A 23,168-nucleotide genomic window follows, 5' to 3' on the forward strand; every position below is an offset into this window, starting at 1 on the left:
CAGCCATCTTACTATCTATTAATCTATCTGTCTGTCTGTCTATCTACCTACCTACCTACCTACTTTTTTAGCTTTTTGTCTCATTTTCCCCAGTAGAATATAATTTCCATGAAGATAAGGATTTTGTCCGTCTTGCTTACTACTCTTTTCCCAGTACCTGTAACAGAGCCCAGCATATTATAAATCTTTAATATGTATTTGTTGATATCCTGAAAATTCTACCAGAAACAGCATGTCTGAAGACATCTGCTCAGGAAGCATGGGATGAGAAAAACCATGATGCATTGTCCTGCATTGGCCGGTGGGACTGAAACAGGAAGGACACTGGTGGTAGCCTTGCTGGAATGTTTAATTTTCACATATTCCATAGGTTTAGAGTGTCAAAAAACAAAAGACAAAACGGTACTTCAGTAGTACAAAGAGTAAATACTTATATAACTGAGAGAATATTGTAATTTCTCAAGAGCTGTGCAATCAGTGTGCAGATTGTAGACATTCAGTAAATGGGTATTAATATTAACATTTCTTTATCCCTCCTCCCCCTGAAATAGTAAATTTCTCATCAGCAGAAATTGTAGCATATCCTGTGTTCTGACTTATATATGGCACCTGAAACACGACTTATTGGACTTCTGAGAAAAAAAAGTTTACTGGTTGATGATTACAGACTTGGTAGAAATCCACAAAGAGCCAAAAGACAGATTTGGAAAGCTGAACTGCATTAGTCTTTAACCGAGTATCAAAAACAGAGATGGAGAAGGGGCGTTTGACCCAGCTGGATCAAGCAAATCTCATGGTGAGTTCTGCTTTGATTCTGTTACAGCAGGGAGAGTCCACCCAGTACTTGATGACCAGTCTTGAACTGGAAGCAACTGGAGGGAATATATGTGGGTTGGTGGGACATAGTGGTAGCCACTCTCCAGCCCAGTGCTGAGAGACCTCAGGATAAATGGAGAGCTGCCTCAGCCTGTTATATAGTGCGGCAAACACGAAGGTTCTCAGATTTGTTTAGCTTGAAATAGGAAAAATGGTGTTACATCAGCTTTTCCTTGACTCCTGTTCTGTGAATCAGGATGTCGTGGATGGACAAGAGAAGGCTTAGATCTCAGAGCTGGAGTGTCTTAGGCATGTGAATGACGTCTGTGGGTACCAGGCAGCAGGGTGTGACCTTGATGTGTTCAGAAAAGAGACCCTGGTTGCTTTGCACGAGGTTTGACTCCTGTGTCCCCATTTGTTAAGTTCACCTTTCTGATTTCATGCAACTTACTCTTATCGCCGCCATGTCCTTCTTAACCCAGCATTTCTTTTGAAATGTCCATCTTTCTCTAAGCATGGCTTTGTAAACGACTAATCATATTTGTTTGTTTTAATTGAACAAATATGTTCTGTGTCTTGGGTACAAGTGATGGCTCCTAATTGGTTACATGCTAGCTTGGCTCACAGTTTCAGAGGATGGGGTTTCTCTGGTTCTGGCTAGGGGTGTGGAGGGGGAGATAACTTTAAAGCTTGATTAAAGCAAGTTTCTCTAATGTCAGGGTTCCCTATAAAGAAATAGACATAATCCTGAAGGAACAATGGAGGCTTGCTTGCATTTAGAAAGTTAGAACAGAAGTTTAAAAAAACAACCCTTGGTCCAATTTTCAACAGGATTGTATAATGTTCAAAAAATGAAAAAAATCCCCCCTGCTTGTAACCACAGGAAGCCAAGCATTAAAGTCAGAAAAAAGAAACCCCTCAATCCCACCCCAGAATGAACTGCACCATATTGTTTTCCTTTTGTACTTACCGATTTCAGATTTTCATTTTCTGTACATTAAATAGCAAAGGAGACTTTAAAAAAAATATATATTCGTTAGCGGTTTCTGTCTAAATCTCATCATCTAATTATTTTCACAGTGAACATTTGAAATGGCAGAAGCAATTCTGCCAAGAGCCTTCTCTCTCTGGATTCCAGGAGATGTTTCACAATAATTAGAAACCCCAATGGGTCTCTTAAGAACCCTTAAAGGGTTCCATATGCAGGATTCCATATGAAGTGGTACAATGTGTAGTTCTTCATTTCCCACAATAGGGCCTGACAGGTCTTAATGTATATTATTACATTAAATGAGATGCACATTAGTTGGTCAGACTGCTGGGTAGCTGGCCTCAGTTCACTGAGAATATACAAGCCAACCTGGTAACCCCATTATTTGACCCACCCTAGTCCATGCACACACATACAAAGTTGTATTAGTCATTGTGCAAGTACTCAAGTGCTAACTGGCTTCTTGGACCTTGTCCTTAAGTGTGGAGCACTGGGTTCATTGATTTTACTGGAATTGTAAGATGTATTAATGTATCTTGGGAAATGTTTGGGCTAGGCTAAATATCTCTTTTCCATTGAACTGCTAGAGGTCTTTTATTTGTTTTTTAGAGGATGAAATACAGTAGTTAACAAGAGGCCCAAGGATCAGAGTGTCCTTTATTTAAAATATATGATTTGGCTAGATCTTATCATTCTCTTATCCCTTGTTGCTATGGCATTTTGTATTCAGGTAGCAGGAAACACTTAGATGTAGACAATATTGGATACCTGGTCAGACCCATTTATTTACCATGTTTTGCTAAGCAAGCAGGACTGACTACCAACCATATTATGACTGAGAGAAGTTGAACTGGCATACTTTTGTTGACAGTAAAATGTTGTTTTTTACTTACAGGTTGTACATGGTTTATTGGACGGGCAATGAATCTAAAATCTTTGGTCCCCAGGTTGTTGACAGTTTAGGAGACTTTGATTCACAATGCTTTGTGCATCCTAATGAGGCCATAGGGTGTAACTCAACAAGACCTCCAAAGAAGGCAGTTGGTAGAGCAAAAGAAAAAAAAAGCTTCTTTCCTTGAGGGTTTTATGTTCTCAGTAAACTAGATATCTACATTCTTGCTTAAGAAAATCTGTTAGCTTTTCTAGAAACCAAAAAACCTTAGCAATATTTTTATCTTGATAAGCTGTATACCTACCACACACCTTCATCCTTAGGAAATACCTCCTCTTTGCCATTGTCATTTTACTGCAGTGACCTGTTTATGGCATTTACAGCAGACCATTTCTCATAATTGTGTAGAAGAAGGGTGCCTCAGCCCAGCATTTGATAAGTGACAATTTGTTTCTGTCCCTTCTCCCTGCAAATAAGTAGTCAAGGTGGGAATGCCAAGTTTTGGAGATGACACATTTCAATATTATTTTGAAAATAGTAAATGACACCTTCTCGTGATGGAAAAAAAGCAGCAGGTGGACTGATCTCTTGAGGATGTTTAAATTCATTTTTATGCCTGATAGTAATTGGGTACAAAAAGAGGAATCAAAATAAAAATAGGAATAGATGACTTTATATTACTTTTAGGAATCAGAGCATTAAGATTTTATGTGCTGGTAAAAGTTGTGTTTTTTTTTTTAATAAACAGGTAATTTCTTGCGAGATTGACATGAGCTAATCAAAGGTGAGGAAGTGTAAGAGATTGCTTCTTCCTAGCTCTTGACATCCTCTAGCTCTTTAACCTAAATTACCATTTAGTGACATACGAAGGCTAAATTTCTCCACCAAAAGCCATTAGTTAAACAGCTCTTAGCAGATCTGCTGTCTTCTCTTGGTTCTATATATAGCACAGATGTTCTGCAACTAAAGATAATTTGAATTAAGAGATTAACAGACACACACTACTATATGTAAAATAGATAAACAACAAGGACCTACTGTATAGCACTGGGAACTATATTCAATTTCTTGTAATAACATATCATGTTAAAGAATCTGAAAAGAAAATGTATGTTTGTATGTATATGATGTATAACTAAATCACTTTGTTGTACACCTGATACTAACATTGTAAATCAACTACACCTCAATAATTTTTTTTTAAAAAAAGAGTAAATAGAAACAGGAGGTAGAGTATGAAGGTGGTACAGTAGAGGGCAGAAGTGAAGAATCACCCTCTATGGATGTTCTCATTCAATAGAAAGGACAGAATAACATATTGGATCATGTCTTCTGAGAGATACAGAAGCGCTTACGCATTTGGAAAGAAAGAGAACTGGAGGCATGAGATCTCTGATTAGGAAACAGGGGAATGTCCAAAGGTTCTTGCAGAGGGACTCACAAGAGAAGAGGAGAGAGAAAAGGTCTATAAAAAATAAGGTTAAGGGCTGCAAAGTTTTCTCCCAAAAGACATTCATAAACGTTCGTATGCACGTGATCATGTATGCATTCCCACACACACACACACACACACACAACACAATAGCAGTTTGGGGGGGAATAAATCTGATGGCAGTTTTGAACTCCAGCTGCTCACATTTAGCACAGAGTTATTTTCAGGGTGGCCAAATCATGTCACCAGTACTGATTCCCACTCGGATATTTGGAGACCTGGAAATCAGTGGTGACAGGATAACCTACGGCATTGACCGGAGAAGGGAATCTTGTCACTGGGGCAACAGATAGGAGAAAAAAGCCTGCATCAGACTCTGAAGATTTTACATATCTTTGTGGTGCTCTGTGTGTGTGTGGAACAAGGAAGGTGGGAAGAAAAAAACTTTATTTTGTGACAACCTCATGAGGTCATTATTGGTTCCAATTTCAGATAAAAACATATCATGTTACAAAATCATTGCTGCAATTCACATATACTTATCGCTGAAGAGGGGACTTGAGAGAATCCATCTCATCTACACTTAGAACAGCAGCTTACGTAGGTGCTGCTTACACGCACATAGGCTACCTCAGGGCTACGCAAAGTGTGAACTGGTGCCAATAAGAAAGTGCTGTGTTACTGGTTCGCAGTGACAGAAGTCTAGAAATTGAGAGTCTAAGTTTTGAAACTTCACCAGCAATTTAACAGAGTCATTTTATATCTGTTGAATCTAATAAGAAAAAAAAAAGTGTCATATTTTAAGTCTGTTTTCTCATGTTTCTGAATAATACATTTTTGTTGCCTTTTATAAAAGTTTGAATCAAGGTGAATTAGTTAACTTAACCAAAATAAGCAACACTGGTCCTCTGTCACAGATAGTTTGAGAAGCACTGGGCTAATTGAAATGTTGCAGTAACCCATGAAATGGAGCACGATTTTGCCTACCTTGTGGGCTCATTTTCTGTTTTAATCTCATCTTTAGCTTCTTTGATAGCTGAATGCTTAATACACAGAGCGTAAAGTATCATCATTGGAATACTAGTCACAAAAAGCTGTTCTGCCGAAATATCCAGGACCAAATACATTTGAGAAACAGTGCATATGCTGTGCTTGCCTTAGATATTCACAATTCATGTTAGCATCCCAAAGATTCTGAGAAATTTTGCAATAAACAAAAAGTATCAATTTAGCAAAGTTTCCCAAACTTCGTTGGTCATAGAGCTCCTCGTATCCTGTAGTACCTTAGCATATCCTGTGAAAATCATGTTCCATGGAACATGAATTCATTTATTCATCACTGGAGGCCTCAGTGAGAGCTGAAAAGAAGAGTCAGGTGGCAGCAGATAATACGAAAGGAAAGAAATGGGGAGTGCACATACTTTATAATCATAACCCGAGTAATATGTTGATTCCATGCAGACTGATATTCTAATATGAAACCTTGCCTTTTCCCACCCCTCTGTCATCTTTCCACCTGCCTTTTCTAAACAACCCTCCCTTCTCAGCGGGCCCTTTCTTCACATACTTAAAGTAAGATTTCTGCTCCCCTCGAGGCTTCACAATGGAGCCAGAAATTATATAAAATTTAGGGATTTGCTAGTTTTGTGACATCTAGACATCTGGTTCTTTCTATATATTTCCAGGCATTTAGTCAAACCCCGCTGATTTGGACTAACAAAGGAAAAGGTCAATCTAATTTGGTAAGAAGTCTGCTTTATAGGATATTTTTAAAGTAATGCAGTTTTAGTTGTATTATCTTAAAAAGCTCATTGTGCCAGAAACTGATTTTGGAGATAAATATATATACATAAACGTATGTCCTATTTTATAGAATAACATCAATGATTTGTACTAACTGAACTTAAAATAAGGTTTTGTATTAAGTTTATGTTCATTCCTCCCCATCTACCATTTATAGTGACTATAAAATCACTTTAATTTGCTATAAAATATATTTCTAGACAAATATATACTTTATTGCAAGTCCTATCTCAAAAACAACTGTTCAGATCAGTGAATTTCAAAGAATGAAGCTTGCTTGCATTTGGTTTCTATCCTCACTAATGTAGGAAACATATGAAACATTCACAAAAGCAAAGAATGCAGACTGTCCATGCTCTTCCTTTCCAAATATTTACTCTGAAAATGAATCTTTATTTTTGAAGGCAAAAAAATACACTAATTCTCACTGTCTCACCTCGTAATTATCACCCTACTTTATTTCTCTCGTAGTAGTAATCACTGTTTGAACTTACAGTGCTTATTGACCTTATGTATTTTTTGCCTCTCCACATTAGCTTGTAAGCTCACAGAAAGAGGTAAATCCAATCTTTGTGGAATAATGTAGGAGAGGGTCCACTTAGAATTAGCATGTACAAAATAGGAGCCCAAACAGAGGAACTAATAAAGGTAGTCTAGAGATCACCGGCCCTGTTGGATCTCCTCATCTTCACCACGACCACCTGCACACAAAGGTTGCCTGGCAAACAAAAGAGGGAAAAACAAAGAGTGTTCCCCTTTGACAGTATTCAGTTTACCTCTTGAGAAAGATTAAGGCTTCTAAAGGTTGTATCACTTCTAGTCTAATGGCCATCTCAACTTTGCCAGAAGACTTGAGAGTAAAACCCTCTAGTTGACAGTTTCTACACCAGACATAGATATCCAACAAGATCATCAAAAAGAAGGTCTATAAGAACATTATTCCAACTACCTAAAAAAAAATCCACAGTCTCCTTCATGCCTAAATAGAATGCATAAAAAAGATTTTACCAGAAGTGTAAGAATAATAAATAGCACTAATGAAATTTTTAAAGTCCAGAACAACTAAACATAAACAAAGAGATATTTCATGCAATATAAGTGAACTAAAAATTCACATGTATTAGTACGATATGGAAAGATATTGTTGCCTCTATAAAAAAAGAATAGACTATGATAACAAAAAGAAAAGTTGAAAAAAAAAAACATGTGACAGGCCTATTGGAAATAAAAAATTGTTTGCCAAAATTTGAAGTTCAACAGAAGGGCTAGGAGTAAAATTTGGTAACATTTCCCAGAAAGGAATAAAAAAGGTAAATATGACAGAATAGTAAGCTACAGAAAGTACCAGAAGAATTGCCATTTAATAAAATTTTAGAAAGAGCGAAAAAGGAGAAGAACTTAAATAAATAAAGGATAGAAAACAATTTACCATAGGTTTAGAAAAAATGATTTTTTTTAATTCAAAAGGAATATTCGAGTGATCTCAAGGTAACACAAACACACACATGAACACACACACGCGCGCGCACACATACACTTAAATTATTTCATTCTTTCTCCAGGATTTCAGAACACAAAAAAAATCAAGAGAAAATCCTTAAAAGGCAAAATTTCATAACATCAGAGGATGGAAATCAAACTGGCATCAGAATTTTCATCATCAATAATGGATGCTTGAAGATAATGAAATTGTTTTCCTTCCAACCTCTAAGAATAAATTAGTTTGAATCTAGAATTTTATGCACAGCTAAGTGATGAGAATATATGAGAAAAAAATAAAAACATCTATAGAATTTCCCATGCACTAGTCTCAGGAAGTTTCTAGATGATATATTCAAATAGTAAAGTTTAAAAAAATTGAGTGAGAAATAGGAAACATGAGATACAAGATACATAGGAATTAGCTGAGAAGTACAATGAAAATCAATCCCATGATGACAGCTGGCCTACTATACGAAGCTGGTAGGCTGCAAAAAAATTTTTTTCAAGAAAAAAAGAATAGATTCTTTTAAATTGATATATGAAATAAGCAAGAAGATTCTAGTTACATGGCAAAAACAGTCATATATTTTTTTCTCAGCAAGAATGAAAGAAAAGTAATTAGCAATGCCTTGTAAAATATATATAAGAATCACGGTAAAGATATGAAGCAAATAAAATGTGTCATTGTTTAAAGAAATTTCATGGAATGTAAAAAATCTACCATGATTTCATTTATGGTTTCTGGTTTCCTGTTTGGCTAAAAATACATTCCCTACCCTGAGGTTATATCAATATCTTTGTAAATGATTTAGTTTAAAAACGTGTATTTTTATGTCCTTTACATGGAGACCATTGTAATAGGCATGTAAAGGTATATCATTGTGGTTTCAGTGAGCATTTACCTAATGATTAAGGATGTTAATAATCCTTTCATTTTCATATTTGGTATTCATATATCTTATCTGTTCAAATCTTCTGCTTATTTTCCAAAAAATGAGTTATTATTTTCTTACTATTAGTATTGAGAACTTTTAAACATATATTCTGGGTATAAATTTTGATTGGACATACAACAGGCAAATAGTTTCTCCCAGTCTGCAGTATATCATTTCATTCTTCGTCTTTCAGAGAGCAGACATTTAAAATTTTGGTGACGTTTATCATATTTTTACATTTATAGACCATGCTTTTGCAGCTGTATCTAGGAACTCTCTGTAAAATCCAAGGTTATAAAGATTTTCTTTTCTGTTTTCTACCAGAAGTTTTATAGTTTTAGGTTTTACATATAGATTTAAAGTCCATTTTAAGTTAATTGTTGTATGTGGTGGAAAATATGAATTGAATGAAGTTCATTTGCTTTGCTTTGTGTATACAGATAGCCAATTAATCCAGCACCATTTGTTAAAAAAAGAGACTACCATTTTTAAACTGAATTGCTTTTCCACTTTTGTGAAAAGTAAGTTGTTCACACATGTGTGATTCTATTTCTGGACTCTTCTTTTCAAACGGTCTAGTTGTTTATCTTTATAGTAGCTAAAACCACAGTATCTTGCTGCCACCAAGTACTAGACACTACTCTTTTTACCACTGCTACCTCTAGACTTTATTCAAGCATCAGTGCCAGAAACTTGACCTTCCAGCCACCATTTTCTGTCAATGCCAAGGATAAACACCTCTCCCTACAGACGTTACTAGCTCTTCTATCATAATATGACATGACTGTGACTGATTAGTGAACCCCAGTCCTGTGCCCCAAATACCAAGAAGGCTGGGAAAGGGAATACCTACCATTTTCATTATTCAAATTAGGGTTGGTCACTGCACTTTACAAAGACTGATAATTCAGGGAAGAGTTGCCTAGATATAGTAAGGTATTCAGAATCTGGATGGCCAAATGAATGCCAAATATTCATTTTTGTCAATTTATAGATTGATTATTTCGTCAAGCATATCTCCAGAATTATTTTTATATACTCTAAGTCTTTTAACATATAAGCATATATATATTTATTTTGATTGATCTGTATTATTTTTCTCCTGAAACATGAAATGCCTATCAAATATGAAGATTAAAATATTTCTAAATTTCAGAAAAGCTTTCCTAAAGTTTATATTTGAATATTTTATTCCTGTTGCGTTTGTTCTGTACGTTTCTTCAGGGACACCAATTATACATATATTGGTACACTTTCATATGTATTCCGCTTCCATCATCTTCCCATTAATCCTTTAAGCTCTTTACAAATGTGTCCTTTTGTTCGGGGTTGTCAAGCCTACTTTTCTTATTCCTAATTTTTCAGTATTTGTCTTTTCCTGTTTCCCTCTGATGGTTTCTATTCACCCTTACACTTCTCTCCTGAGTTTTGCCATGTTGGTATTCTAAGCATTTATTCATTGATTCTCTCTTGCCCCGTATTGGGTTTCCCTCATTAAAGGTCACATTGCCTTCACATTCTCTAATGTTGTGGACAGTGTTTGGTAAAACCTTCTGCTGCTTTACACTATAATTTTTCTTGTGTGGTTCTTCATCTGCCTTCTTTGTATTGTTCAATTTCTCATTTTTTTAACAAAAAAAGTTTCATAGATTTAAAATTTTTTCTTACCATTTTCTGTTTCTTGCTACTAATACCATGAGTAGTAGTAGTAATAGTCTTATTGTTTTTGTTGTATTTGAGTGAAAGGATTTCTTTCCTGAACAAGACATTTTTGAATGGATTTTGTGGACATGGGACCAATGGGAGGACGCTATGGTTGGAAGCAAGTTAAGTAGCCAAAAAATAGGGAATTTGAGAGTCTGTCTACAAAAACTTGCTCATCAACACTTTGCCCTGTAGGTAAAAATAAGAGCCAGGAGAACAGAAAATCTCTTTTGCTCACCATAAAAACACATGATGCTATGTGATGAAGGTGTGTGAAAATATGAATGAGTGAGTTTTTGTGTGTGTATGAGAAAGAGAAAGGGGGGTGATGTAATCTTATTTTAAGTTTAAGGGCTCTTTGACTCTCATTCTTTCTCTGCCATCATCCGTTTCTTCAAAGTTAGTGATCATTTGCTCTTCAACCCTGGTTTGCCTACCATTCCATAGAGGCAAACTGTGTTCAGAGAGTCTCATACTGTGATTCTACACATACTTCTTGTGTCACCCAAAACAAAGAGGTACCATACTCATCTGGTTCTGGCCTAAGATCTTTAAAGACAGGTGCCTTTTCTTGGTGTCGTCTCTCACCGTCACTCTCATTTCATTTCTCTCAAGAGCCCTTCTTTTTATATTAGAGTTTGAAATTGTAAGTGTCCCGTAGACTCATCAAAGATAGCATACTCCTTTTCTATTTCATGTTCTCCTTAGTTTTTTGTTTTCAGTTCATTTTAGAGAGGAGAAAAGAAAAAGAGTTATTTTTAGTTTTCTATCTAAAAACCAAAAAAATCTAAGAAATTTTCTAAATGATGATGTCAAGCTTAATGGCTGTGAACTGCTGAGAGCCATGATGTGGAGTAGCCCCATTTAAGAGCAATGCCAGCTTTGGGTGGTTGATTCAAGGTCATGTCTTGCAACTGTTAAGAAATATTTAATGGAGATAAATGTTACACTACAGAGCTCTTTAAAGCATATCCCTCACTCAGTGCAATAATTATTCACGTATCCTTTAACTAAGAGCCACATTGTAAATGAAGTACAAACTATGATGATACACTCATTTGAAAATGTTAGTTTACTTCCATTTCCATTGAAGATGATCAGCCAAGTCAGAAGGTAAACTTGAGCAGCATTTTGATGTACTGGCATTTCTTTTGCTTAGGTATACTTATTGTTCTGGTATAATCTTTATTAGTTATTTGGAGTAGACATGGTCACCATATCTCCAAGTATTCCGGAATATCTGGCTCTCCTATGGACAGTTGTACCACATGTATCAAGTTGGGACTAACTAGGGACTGAGGCTGAGGAGTATGGTGATTGAATAAGCTCAGAAGGTCCCATACGAAGACACCTGAGTTGGACACATAACTAATATACAAAGCAAGTCTTTAATCACCACCTCAGAGGATTTTTTTGAGATTTAAATAAGAATATCATGTGGCATGTAGTAAATCTTCAACATGTATTTATTAGCTACTTTATAGCTGCTGTTGTTTTTATCATCATCATCATTATTAGTGTCAGGAAAGTAATGACAAAATTCTATGAAGGAAAGAGGTGGGAGAATTCTTTTTGTTCCTAGATTGACTCCATGGATATTGACAAGGACCACATTTGTGGGCTTTGGATACAGAATAGTCTTTATGGAAAAGGAGAAGTTGACATAAAGGCAAAAGTGAACGAGGATAATGGGGCTGTTCTTGATGCTGCTGTATCTGGGCGCATTGTGATCAAGCCTGCCGCTTTAATGTTGGGTCCCAATGCATTGACCTTTTGGTTCTGTTTCATTCTCTCTAACTCACTCACTTCAACTTGGTGTGTTTTCTTTAGCAGAGCATTTGGCATCGTCCTGGTCCCTGTATAACAATTTTGAGAGGATGAGAGACGTGGATGGAAATAACCCCTCTAAAGTTACGATGACCTTCTCCCATAATGTATTGTAATGTGGTGGTAATGATAGATGCACTAGCTTCTGTATTTGAAGTTAAAAGAAAATTCAGTTGTGTTTTCTTTTCACCATCCACAGACTGTTATTTTGTAATAACAGAGGGAAGAGTTTTCTATAGCAGCCTCGTCAGTGGTTCCAAACTGGAAATAACATCCAACCACTAACTGCTGTTTAATTTTTTTTGTTTTTACTTTATTTCATGCGTAACTATGTTTGCACAGCAGGGCAGCAAACATCTAAGGAAATGTCACTTGGAATAGCAAACAAGCTCGCAAAGTCCTCCTTTCTGCCTGGGGTTTTGCCTTTGGTGGGTCTACATGGTCCCAATTCACCAGGAAGGTACTATTTAAATAAAATGAAATCTGTGGGAAGATAAAGGCTGGTAAATGAAGCTCCTTGCCAAAATATGAATTTTGTACTTGTGGCACTTTATTTCTCTAGAATAGAAGGAGCTCCTAAGAGACAACTCTTGAAGAGCATTGCTGGCTTCTGAGTGACTCAGGAGGTAGAAAGAGGGACGATGTGGTGAAAATTCAGCACAGGGGCAAAACCAACAGAAGCCTAGATGCTCAGTGTATAATCTTTACATGTAACTAAACCCCAGGCAGACTTCTTGTGTTTCTGAGAGATGCCCCCTGGTTTTTCTCAGGGGTTTCTATTCTGAGGGGTTGGCACAAAGAGACTTCAGTGGATGTTGGCAGAAGCCATGTCTTTCCCCAGCTGCACCAATGGAAATCATCACATTACAGTGACTCATCTTTTTTTTCCTTTGCGAGTAGGGTTTTGTACACCATCTTCTCTACTCAAAGCCAGGCCTGGTGACTAGTAACAGGAGGAATCCTGAGACCCCTGGGAGTTTATGACTTTGAGTTTGAGGAGCTTCAACTCAGAGGAAAAGCTATGGGAACTAAATCCTCAGAGGTTAAGACAGGGTCATATTCCGCCCCTCTATGGCCAGAGCCTTTCTCTTGCATCAGGGACAAGATAACAGGGCAGGTAATGGTTTGGAGTTTTGTTTTTCATGCTGTCTATGATATAATTTACCCTCTTCCTCTTCAGTTTACCCCTGTAAGGAAAAGAAAATTATAGCATTTAAATTCGTGAGTTCTGATCGAGTCCTAAGTCAGCATTTTAACTACTTGGCGTTTCAGTTTACAGATCTGTAGTGTGTGAATAGTAACCACTTCCTTAGAATTGTTGAGAAGATGAAATTAGATAATTGAATTTAGTGCATGTAAAATTTTCCCACCAAAGTTTTCAATCAAAGGATTACCTCCAGAAGAACTTTGGTGGGAAAATTTTACACGCACTAAACTCAACTGCCCTATCCATGATAGTAACTTTTTTTTTTTCTTTTGTGTAGTATCTTTCTCCAAAGATAGATCTCTGTAGCTCCACCTGGAGCTATTTCTTTAATATCTTTCCTTATGCAAGCATGTAATAACTTCCCACAATGTACCCGACATAGACATCATGACATTTCAAAACTATGTTCCAATTACAATGATGCATCCAAAGCTGGATTGTGGAGCAATTAGGCACCGTCCTTGCCCTTCAGCAGTTCACAGTTGGATTATATGATGTAATAAAACTATGTGAAATTCCCTATAAATGAGCCAGAAGTAGGGTGGAGGGAAAAGGTGAAGTGGCAAAGAATGGGGTCCCTGGAGGAAGTAGTCTTTGGGATGGACTCCAAATTCTGTTTAGTACATTATGTATAAAGATAAGGATTAGGAAGGAGCATGGAATATTCAGGAAAATGGTAAATACCTGGATGCACAGAGCATTTACCCTTTTGGCCTCTTTTTTGAACTTCAGTGGCCATTCTCCAATTCTGTGTGGAGACCCATGAATTGTGACTAAATCAGGGTTTGGAGATGGAAGAGAACAGTGAATGACAAATCTCTAATAGTTAGATTCTGAGTTACTTTTTCAATCACCAGTTCTTGAACCAGCACAGAGGACACAGATTAGTTTATGTCCTAGACAAGAAGGTTTTGCTAACCTTATATGTTTATTAGACATGATCTAAGTGGGTAAATTTGGAGAATACACAAATTCACATTAAAAAGAATTTCATTGATGTTTGAAAGGTGGTTCAGACAGCTCTGAAAGAGTTCTCAAAAGAAACCAGACCAAGTCTTCTCCTAGAAATATTCAGAAACCTAAGAAAAGAGCTAATAAGACAGTTCTTTTCTGAAAAATGTAAAAAGGGGCCATGCATTCTTTGGTGATGTGCTCCAGAAAAATGTTAACAAAAAGATGGTTTTTACTATTAAACCATCAACTGACTTTGGCCTGCAAAACGCCAGCTGGCTTACATTACTTGTAATGTGCTTTGGTGTGTCTCTGATGATAAATACGAAGGGTCCTTTAAGATATACAGAAATATTAAGCAACTAAATATGCTTTTTCCCCTTCCTTTGAAAATTTAAGGAGTCAAAAGAAACACAGAGACCTTTAAACACAGGGAAAATTACATATGGCTAAATCAGTTCTGTGCCCACTACAATGAGCCAATGAGGCCATCTCCTTTTTAGGAGAGAGAATCATTGAGTTTGAGCTCCAAAACTCAGGACATTAACCCTGCATTAAAAAATAAAACAAAACAAACAAACAAATAAACAAAATAGAAAACAGAAAACAAACAGGAAAAAACCCACCTTTTACAATCCAGCCTCAGTCATATCCTAAATAGTATCTCATAGTTTTATTTTATTTTATTTTTTCCATCAGAGCTCAATATGTAGGCAAGACAGGTCCACCTATCTTGGTACGTGCCAAGCATATTCATGTCACCAAGTCTCTGCTCACTCTTTCTAAGAGCAAAGCCTTCCTTGACCACCTTAACAGTGATCTTTACTCCCACTAACCTCCTAATTGAAAGCCCTTTTTTTTTTTAACCCCCTACCTGTCCTCTAAGACCTAGTGCGCTGCTTCTGAGGTTGGTGGCTTTTAGGTGTAATCCAATCTCATAACCAATGATGTACGTGCCCTGTAAGTATCTTATTTGTTCAACTCTACATCCTTTTAACATGGAATAAAGAACCTAGTACACACTGGGTACTCAAAAATGTTTTGTTTGGTTGGGTGACTGATGGACTGAACTTGGAAATTATGGGATTTTTCTACTCAAGCAAACACCATACGACAAATAGTTTTCCAATGTGCTCTCCAAATTCAACTCCCCTTATAATTTTATTTTTGGTATAGAAACTTTAAAGAATTAATCTATCCATTCATTCATTTATTCATTCACTTATTCATTGAACAAGAATTTTATCCCAGGCACTGTCCTAGGTTTATTCAATAAACTTATAGGCACATGTGAGTGACAGATATAATGAAATAATCACACAGTCAATGTAAAAACCAATGTAAAGGGAAATATATTGATCCCTGTTACCCTTATGGTATTTCTTCAGATTTCTGGGCTTAGAGCCTGCTCTTCTTTTAGTAGAGCAGCCTGAAGTTGACTTGGGGAAAGAGTGAGGCAGAACACTGTGTATAAGCACAGAAAAGTCATCCTAAGCTCTGTGGTCTGTGATATAGATAGTGACCAGGAAAAAAGAAGGGCTTTCCCTTCAGAAACAGAGACCACATAGACTAGGAGAGTGGGGGCATTGATCTGAGTGATCAAAGCACTCCTCAAAATGGGGACAGGTTCTCAGAAGCATAGTATAAGCAGTCTACTTCCGAAGTAGAGCAAAATGTCTGGCAAAGTCAAAAAGATGAAAGTTTCTGTCTTGCACTTTGCCCTCCTAAGCTTCCATTTTCCTGGAAATCTCGGGAGATAGAATGATTTGGTAGAACAGTTTCAGGACTCAGAGCTGCACGGTCCCTGGCTGCAAATCCCAGTTCTGCTCCTTCCTAGTGGTGGAGCTGGAGTGTGTTACTTATCACAGAGGCTCATTTTTCTTATCTATAAAAAAACAGATCACGACATTTAACTTGCAAAATGTTTGTTGTCTGACGGTCCATTCCAAGAAACCAGAATCCCAGGACCTATGTCTGGAATGAAACTCCAGGAGTCCCTTGAAAGAGAGAGGGACTGATCCTTTTTTGCAGGATGCAAAGTGAAGGGAGGGCAATGTGGGCATAACCAAGTCACGTACCGTATCCTAGGAGGGAAACAGAGCTTAAGAACTGAATCCAAAAGTCAGCAGTCAAAGAAAGGTAAAATAGAGCTAATGGATTGTAATGAAGCATCTGGAAGGCTGGCAGATGCAACATGGAGAAAGTTCTGTACTTGACTGGTCCTGGCAATCGTAAAAATTGATGGTTGAGAAGATAAAGTACCAAGGACAGTGCCTGGTGTGGAACAGACACTCAAAACTTGTCTCTTACCTACCAGATTGCTCGGGCATCAACTAAAGTTAAGGACACTGTAAACAGCTTTAGAGTTTAACACCTTTGGCACTCATGATCTTAAGTGAGTTGTGGCCCCATGTGGTGGACAAGGCACCACTGAGGTTTGATATCCCTCACTCTATAGTATGGAATATGAGGCTGAGAAATTTTTCTTGGTTTGCCCAAGCTTCCACACTAATGAGATAAAGCTCGGAGTTGGGCGATATCTGGTACAAGTAAAACATTGTTAACATGATTGATGGTTCTACATGACTGAACAACCAAATCATTGGAGCGGGGTTTAAACAAAATCAAGATTTCTGAGCCACTCCAAACTTGCTGAATTAAAATCCTCTAAGGTTGGGGAGCAGCAACATGTATTTAGCCATAAGCTGTATGCCAGAAATTGACACATTGTAACTGACTGTACATAAATAAATAAGTAAATAAATAAATAAAATATAAAAATCCACCTTCAGTAATTTTGAGACAGTTTCTTTGCAGTGGGGGGCAGGTCATCTGGGTACCATTACTTTACTCAACACAGGCATCTACACAGTAAGACCATGTTATCAGCCCTAATTACTCATCCAGTTAGAGCTAAGCTGGGCTATAAAAACTTTGGGTTTTCCTTTTAATAGGCTATAAAAGTGACCCTGTTTTTGCTCCTGTTTTCTCTGACAATTTTTTTTTTTTTGCAGTTGCTACCCAAAATTTATTTAGCAATTTTAAAAAGCCTTCTTTTAAGAAGAATTAGAAAATATAATTAGTCTAGCAAATCACTCGATATAGATTCTGGAAACCTAAGAAGTAAAAACAATTTTATATTTTAATCTCTCACTTAAAGCGTCACATAAATGGGAAAGTCCTCTTGAATTCTATAGCAAAAAAAGGCAAATGGCAAAATGGTTTTATACAAGGTATTTTATTAAATGTATAAGAAACTGTGAGAATTGGGGTAGTATAAATTCTTCTGTCTTTACTGAGTACAATAACACTTCGTGAAACTTTTGCCTTAAAGTTAGATTAACTCTGTGACTCGGGATAAGGTATTCATCTTCTGTGGGCTTCTCTTTCCTCATATGTTAAATATGAAACATTAAGGCTTGCTCATGGTATCCAAGGAAGAATTAAAAGAGATTATATGGGTGAAGGTATCTGCAACCAAATCGGGTACATAAAGATACTCAGCAAAGTTTAACTGTGTCTGCTTTACTTTCAAAAAATTGGCAGTGAAATGGTTCTTCAGTTAATTCAGTTAGTTCTTTCTTTTCTTATCTATAAATGGAGATCTGTTCAGGAAAAAAGAATGGTTCTAGACTCTCTTACAAAGCTGAAGTTTTGTATTTTTATTATTCTAGAAAGTTTTTCTGTATGACTCTAGTTAACCAGAACTACTTCTGAGAAATTGTGTTGGTGACTGAGAAGTCAGTGAGAATCCTTAGGTGATCAATAACATGCTAGAAGATTTATTATGTATAGAACATAGGATTTACTTGTGTTTAGTGAATTCCAATGTTAGTAAAAAATACCTTAAACTTAAATATGGTGAATGCCATTCTTTCTTTGATGTAAAAGGAACTTCAAGATCTTGTATAGCCTTTCATTTATTCTTATACCACAAAAATTATTGTGCTTTTGGCATGTTGACACATCAAAGTATTGGAAATTTTGGGGAAAAAATTATGGAAACTAGAGTTCTCTATTTATATCTATTCAATGTTAGATGGATTCTGGCCTCATTATCATAAAAGTTTAATTTTTTCCCCAGTCCCAATTACAGTGTCTGGTATACAGTTGGTGCTCAACAAATCAGAAGAATTAACAAGTCCATTTTCCTATTGAGCTCCATTAATTGGTGTGATGTAATGGAAAAAAGTATTAATTTGAAATTCTCCTGCTCCAATTCTTTTCTTCCTTTTCTTTTTCTTTCTTCTCCTTTTCCTCCTGTTTCTCTCCCACTTCTTTCTCCTCCTCTCCCAAGTTGCCAACTGGTCCAACATTGGTCTCTCTTCTGCCATGCTGAAGGAACGAGGAGCAGGGGAATATTCAGGGAGCAGCAGAATATCAAGAGGCTGAAGAGGACACAGAAGGCAGCCAGGCCCCGGAATCATCTTTTCATCACTGACAACAGAACATGACATATCCTGAGCCAGTCTCTGATTGAGGCATTCAGTAAGAGGAAATTCTGCATGAAGAGTTATCTGCAAAAAAATATTCCTACAGTGAATTAAATCATCAAGCAAACTTGGTTTATAAATATTCCCATCCCATCATTTTTTCAAGAATGTAAACCACACCTAAAAGCACATTCCTTGTTTTGTAAGGAAATACAGGGCGATGCACACTTCGTCCCACGGTGCCAAGACTTAGCTTTAAATTTGATTTCAACCTTTTTGTTTTCCCCCTGTGCTGTAGTATGATTTCACAGTCCATCCTCCCATCTGTTGAAACAGAGAAGCGCTTGCATTTTAGGCTGAGATGACTAATATTCATGAGGAATGAATCCAAATTCAAACTAAATGCACATTTTTGCATTTGTCCAAAGCTAGCCATGAATTATCTCAGACTATCAATAGAAGAAGAGGAAAGTTACTATCTGTAAATCCCCACTTGTTTTCCCAAATTGCACCCTTGGCAATGGGTGTGACAGAAAAATGTTCAGTATTCCTCGTAGCCTAACCTGCCAAGAGAGATAAAGCCACTTTGATGTCCCGGGACAAGAGACTACACAGATTTTTACCCGAAATGGACCTCAAGCCCTTTTCAGAGAGGAACGGGCTAAAACGACCTGCCTGCTTCCTAGTCTTTGGAATCCAGAAGAGAGACCAGTGGCCCGGCTGACTCCAGGAGGTGGCAGATCTGAAGTCCATAAAGGTAATGCTCTTTCAAATACTCTGGCCAATAATGAGGGTCGTGATGATGATAATAGGACCGTCGCAGTAAAAGTTGACGCAGCAGTAGTTAATATCATCAGTGCTTACCTCTCCTGTGTGATCCCTGGTGCCCGCGCTGTGCCTAGCGATTTGCGTGCATTAGGCCATTTGCCCCTGATGTTGTCCCTGTAAGGATAGCAAGTGAAGCTCAGGGTGGCTGAGTTCCAAAGGTCACACAGCGGGTAGCGGGGCCGAGCTTCATACCCACCTCTACCTCCCCTCCCCTGTGTGTGGCATAGGCTGTTGCCTTTCTCAGGGGAGGCCCACCCTTGACCTCCTTCTGGGACAGCTTCCTCACCATCTGAAGCCACACCCCCATCACACGGTACATGAGTGAAAATCATCTCTTCTGGAGGCCGGGTAGAAGGAACACTCCAGAAGAGATCTGATTATGCCCCAAACGAAACTGCAGATTTCTTTGGCTTCAGCAGAGAGGTCTCAGGCTCCTGCCCTCGCTGGAGTTTCTGTTGCCGCCGAGCTGACTTGGGGGCACCCGGTTCCCAGGAGCAAGGCAGCTCTCCTCCTCCTGCAGTCTCAGTCACTCTCTTCCGTGGGCAAGCGGGGGATTCACCCAGCCCTACTGGGTGAGCACCCACCTTGCACCAGCACCAGGCTCCACACCATACGAGTCATACCGAAATTAATCCTCACAAAATATTGAAAACATTTTGGATGTTTGCTTTTGTTTTGGCTTGTTCTGGGTGGTGAGGAGAATATAGATCGGCAGCTTTACGCACCTGCCCGAGGTATAGAGTGCTATTAAACTGGTGGCCTCAGTCAGAAGAGATTGTTGCTCCCTTTCTCCCGAGGGGATTCGGCAGTGTTTGGAGATGCTTTTGGTTGTCCCATCTAGGCGGTGTTGGAGGGGGCAGGGTCTCTACTGGGATCTGGTGGGTGGAGGCCAAGGATGCTGTGAAAGATGCTGCAATGCACAGGGCAACCTCCCCCCTCCCCCGCCCCCTAAGAAAGTATGGTCTGGTCCCAAATGCCCTGGTGCTGAGGGTAAGAAGCCCTGGATTAGACTGACAGGTTTCTGACTGGATTCTGCTATGTGGCTACTCTGGCTGATGGCTCAGAAGCTTCTAGAAGAATTACTTTGAATCAGAGCCCCCGGCTACTCTGCCAGGGGAACGTGCACTCTCCTGTCACATGCAATAGCCTGGAAGCTGGGGTCCTCCCTGCCCAGCCATCTGGCTCTCCAGGACGTCCGTGGCCTAAAGCCTTCATGCTGCTGAGACTAACAAGCCCCTGTAGACAGGCCAGACTCCCACATTTTGTAGCAGTGGTAGGTCAGAAACCATCCATGGCCCAGGACCCTTGGAGTTCGGAATGCTCTTGAGATTCAGCGAGCCCTTTGCTGAGAGGAAGTTTGCTGTGAGGAATGGCCACAGAAGCTGGCTCCTTTACACTGGCTCTTGGCTCAAGGGAAAGTGGAAAGGGGGCTACCCAATTCTTTTCCAGAATATAGGCCAATTTCAGTGAGGCAGAAGAGGACTCAGGATTCAGGGCAGCTGCTCTGTCTGGGAAGAAAGATGGAAAGTCTGACTGCATTTATGCACCATCAGGTCACCTGGCAATTTTAGACAGAGAGGTAGTATTCACAGTTATCCTGCATAAGTAGATGTTTGTTGGGGCAGAACTGAAACTGATGGTGTAAAGACCTTGGTTTGAGGCCTCTGGTGGGACTTAATTCATTCACTTATTCACTGAAAAGGCAGTACTGAGTACTCACTGAGTGAGGCTTGCACTGTGTAGATTCCAGTCTTGTGGGAGGGAAGTCACAGAGAAAGTGATATTTAAATCAGACAGGCAGATAAGTCGTCCTGGCAAAGGGAAATGGGAGCCAGAAGGGGAGGAGACTGGAAAGACATTCCAGAAGTGGGAACAACGGCATGTGGGAAGACCCTTGGGCAAGAGAGAGCATGGGAATCTGAGAACTGAAGGAAGTCTGGTGTGGTTGGAGCACAGGGAGCAGAGGAAAGAAAGAGATGTGGTGAGGAGAGAGCTGGAGAGCACAGGCTGTGAGGAGTCCGGTCAAGCCTGAGAGTCTAGATTCACACTGACGTCGGTGCAGCATCAGCGGGAAAGAGCTCCAAGAGGCCAGTGAGGACGTTCTTGCAAAGGTGCAGACAAGGGAGGATGGTGGTTTGAGTAGACTTGGGCTGGAGGATTTGCGAAGAAGTGGATGGATCTGATGCATACCTGGGTGGAGGGAAGGCCAGCAGTTGGTGATGAATGAGCTGTGACAAGAGAGGGAGATGGAGTGAAAAGAGTCCATCCAGCTCCCCTTCCAGGCAACCGGGTGGATGCCATTTACCAAGACTCTGCAATTCTCACTTTTCTCACCTGTAAAGTGGGAACAATATGTTTACCTTTCCTATCTCACAAACCTGTTTTGATGACCAAGTGATGTACATACAAATAAATACAAAAGGATTTTGGAGACTGTAAAATTTGATCAATATCTAGGCTACAAGGTGATTATTCGTAATTATTTTATTATGACATGTTCATCCCTATGGCTTTTGTTTTAAATCAAATCCCTGTGTGTGGTAAAACACCAACCCTAGCTTTGTGATAATATCACTTTAGTGCCTTACAGCTTCCTGATTTCATGGTTGCAGAAAGAATTTACAGAACATATAAAATGACAGGGGAGAAGGTGTGGCTACTTGTTCTCTAGCGTGAACTTGGCTTTTAAATCTTGAAATCGACTCTGATTGCCATGAGAAAACCCGAACCAGCCCAGCTTGGTCGCTGACATGATTGGGGAATTGGGAGTCGTTGATGGAAACTGTTTCTCCTGGATCACTTTACTGAGTTGCCAAAGAATGGCTGGGTCTCACCAGTCTCAGCCTGGTAATTATCCAAATGGCTCCGGGTCATCAAACTGCAGAAAAGAGCCTACTGGCTTGCTGCTGCTCCAGGGCTCCAAAGCTATGATCTTTTTTTTTTTTTTTTTTTAATCCCTCTACAGACAGTAGAATGGTGGTCGAATGAGCTCAGCCCATGTTACAAAGAAAATATTTGGGGACCAGTAGAGTTGAACTCAGCCCCAGTTTTGTCATTCATCAGCTTTGTCACCTTAAGGAGTTCACCTTGAGAAGTACCAGCTTCCTTGAGCATTGTTTGGGGACATAGGTAATTGATCCATTTCAGGCAGAAGAGATAATAAATATACTTTGTAAATTGCAAAATGTTAAGAAAATTAGATAGATGGATGAGTGGGCTGAGTTATATCAATATTGTTCCATTGAGGAAAAAGACTATATTAAACAGATACAGATATAGTTATAAATATAGCCTCTAAATACAGCAATCTACACCTATCTATGCATCTGTCTATCTATCTAGATGTATATTCCTCACCTGGAAAAAAATTATATTAAACTGGAAAATGAGTGACCCTCATTTATCCATCAGCACATAGAACTGTGTTTCTCATTTGAGGATACAAATTATACTACCTGACTGTATCTTAGAATGCTCCAGAACTGAAGGTTACCTCGAAGATTCTCTTCCCACGCATAATTTTCAGGAGGGGTCACTGAGGGAGGCTGCTTTCTGTGTAAATCCTGGCTTCTTCCTCATGATACGTGCAGGCGGCAGTGGTTTGGGGCTGAAGCCCAGACCTCTGACTTATCATTCAGTCCTCCTTTTCACTCAGCCACATGCCCTCTCAGGAGTCTTTCTATTTCCTGACAAACATCCCGGCCCTCCTTGGGCAGCCAGTGAGGGTCAGTGTCCTGGTCGGCTGATGGTAGTGGTGTTGGTAGGGCTGACGGGGGCGGCACTTTGCGTTCATTGCATTTGCTGATCAAGCCAGGCAACGTTACAGATTCAGTTCACATAACTGGAATTGTTTCTTTTCTTTGAAAA

The 23,168-nt window shown here is 38.8% G+C and overlaps 1 long non-coding RNA gene across 1 annotated transcript in view; it reads left to right on the top strand.

The window, feature by feature from the left end:
- LOC123614631 (uncharacterized) overlaps positions 1-23,168 on the top strand; it is a 432,359-nt gene that overhangs the window by 237,996 nt on the left and 171,195 nt on the right. The window contains exon 4 of the long non-coding RNA XR_012499249.1: positions 18,382-19,230. This is a non-coding gene — a long non-coding RNA (uncharacterized LOC123614631). The remainder of the gene's footprint in view (positions 1-18,381; positions 19,231-23,168) is intronic.

Source organism: Camelus bactrianus, chromosome 15 (genome assembly GCF_048773025.1).
Source record: "Camelus bactrianus isolate YW-2024 breed Bactrian camel chromosome 15, ASM4877302v1, whole genome shotgun sequence".
Lineage (NCBI taxonomy): Eukaryota > Metazoa > Chordata > Mammalia > Artiodactyla > Camelidae > Camelus > Camelus bactrianus.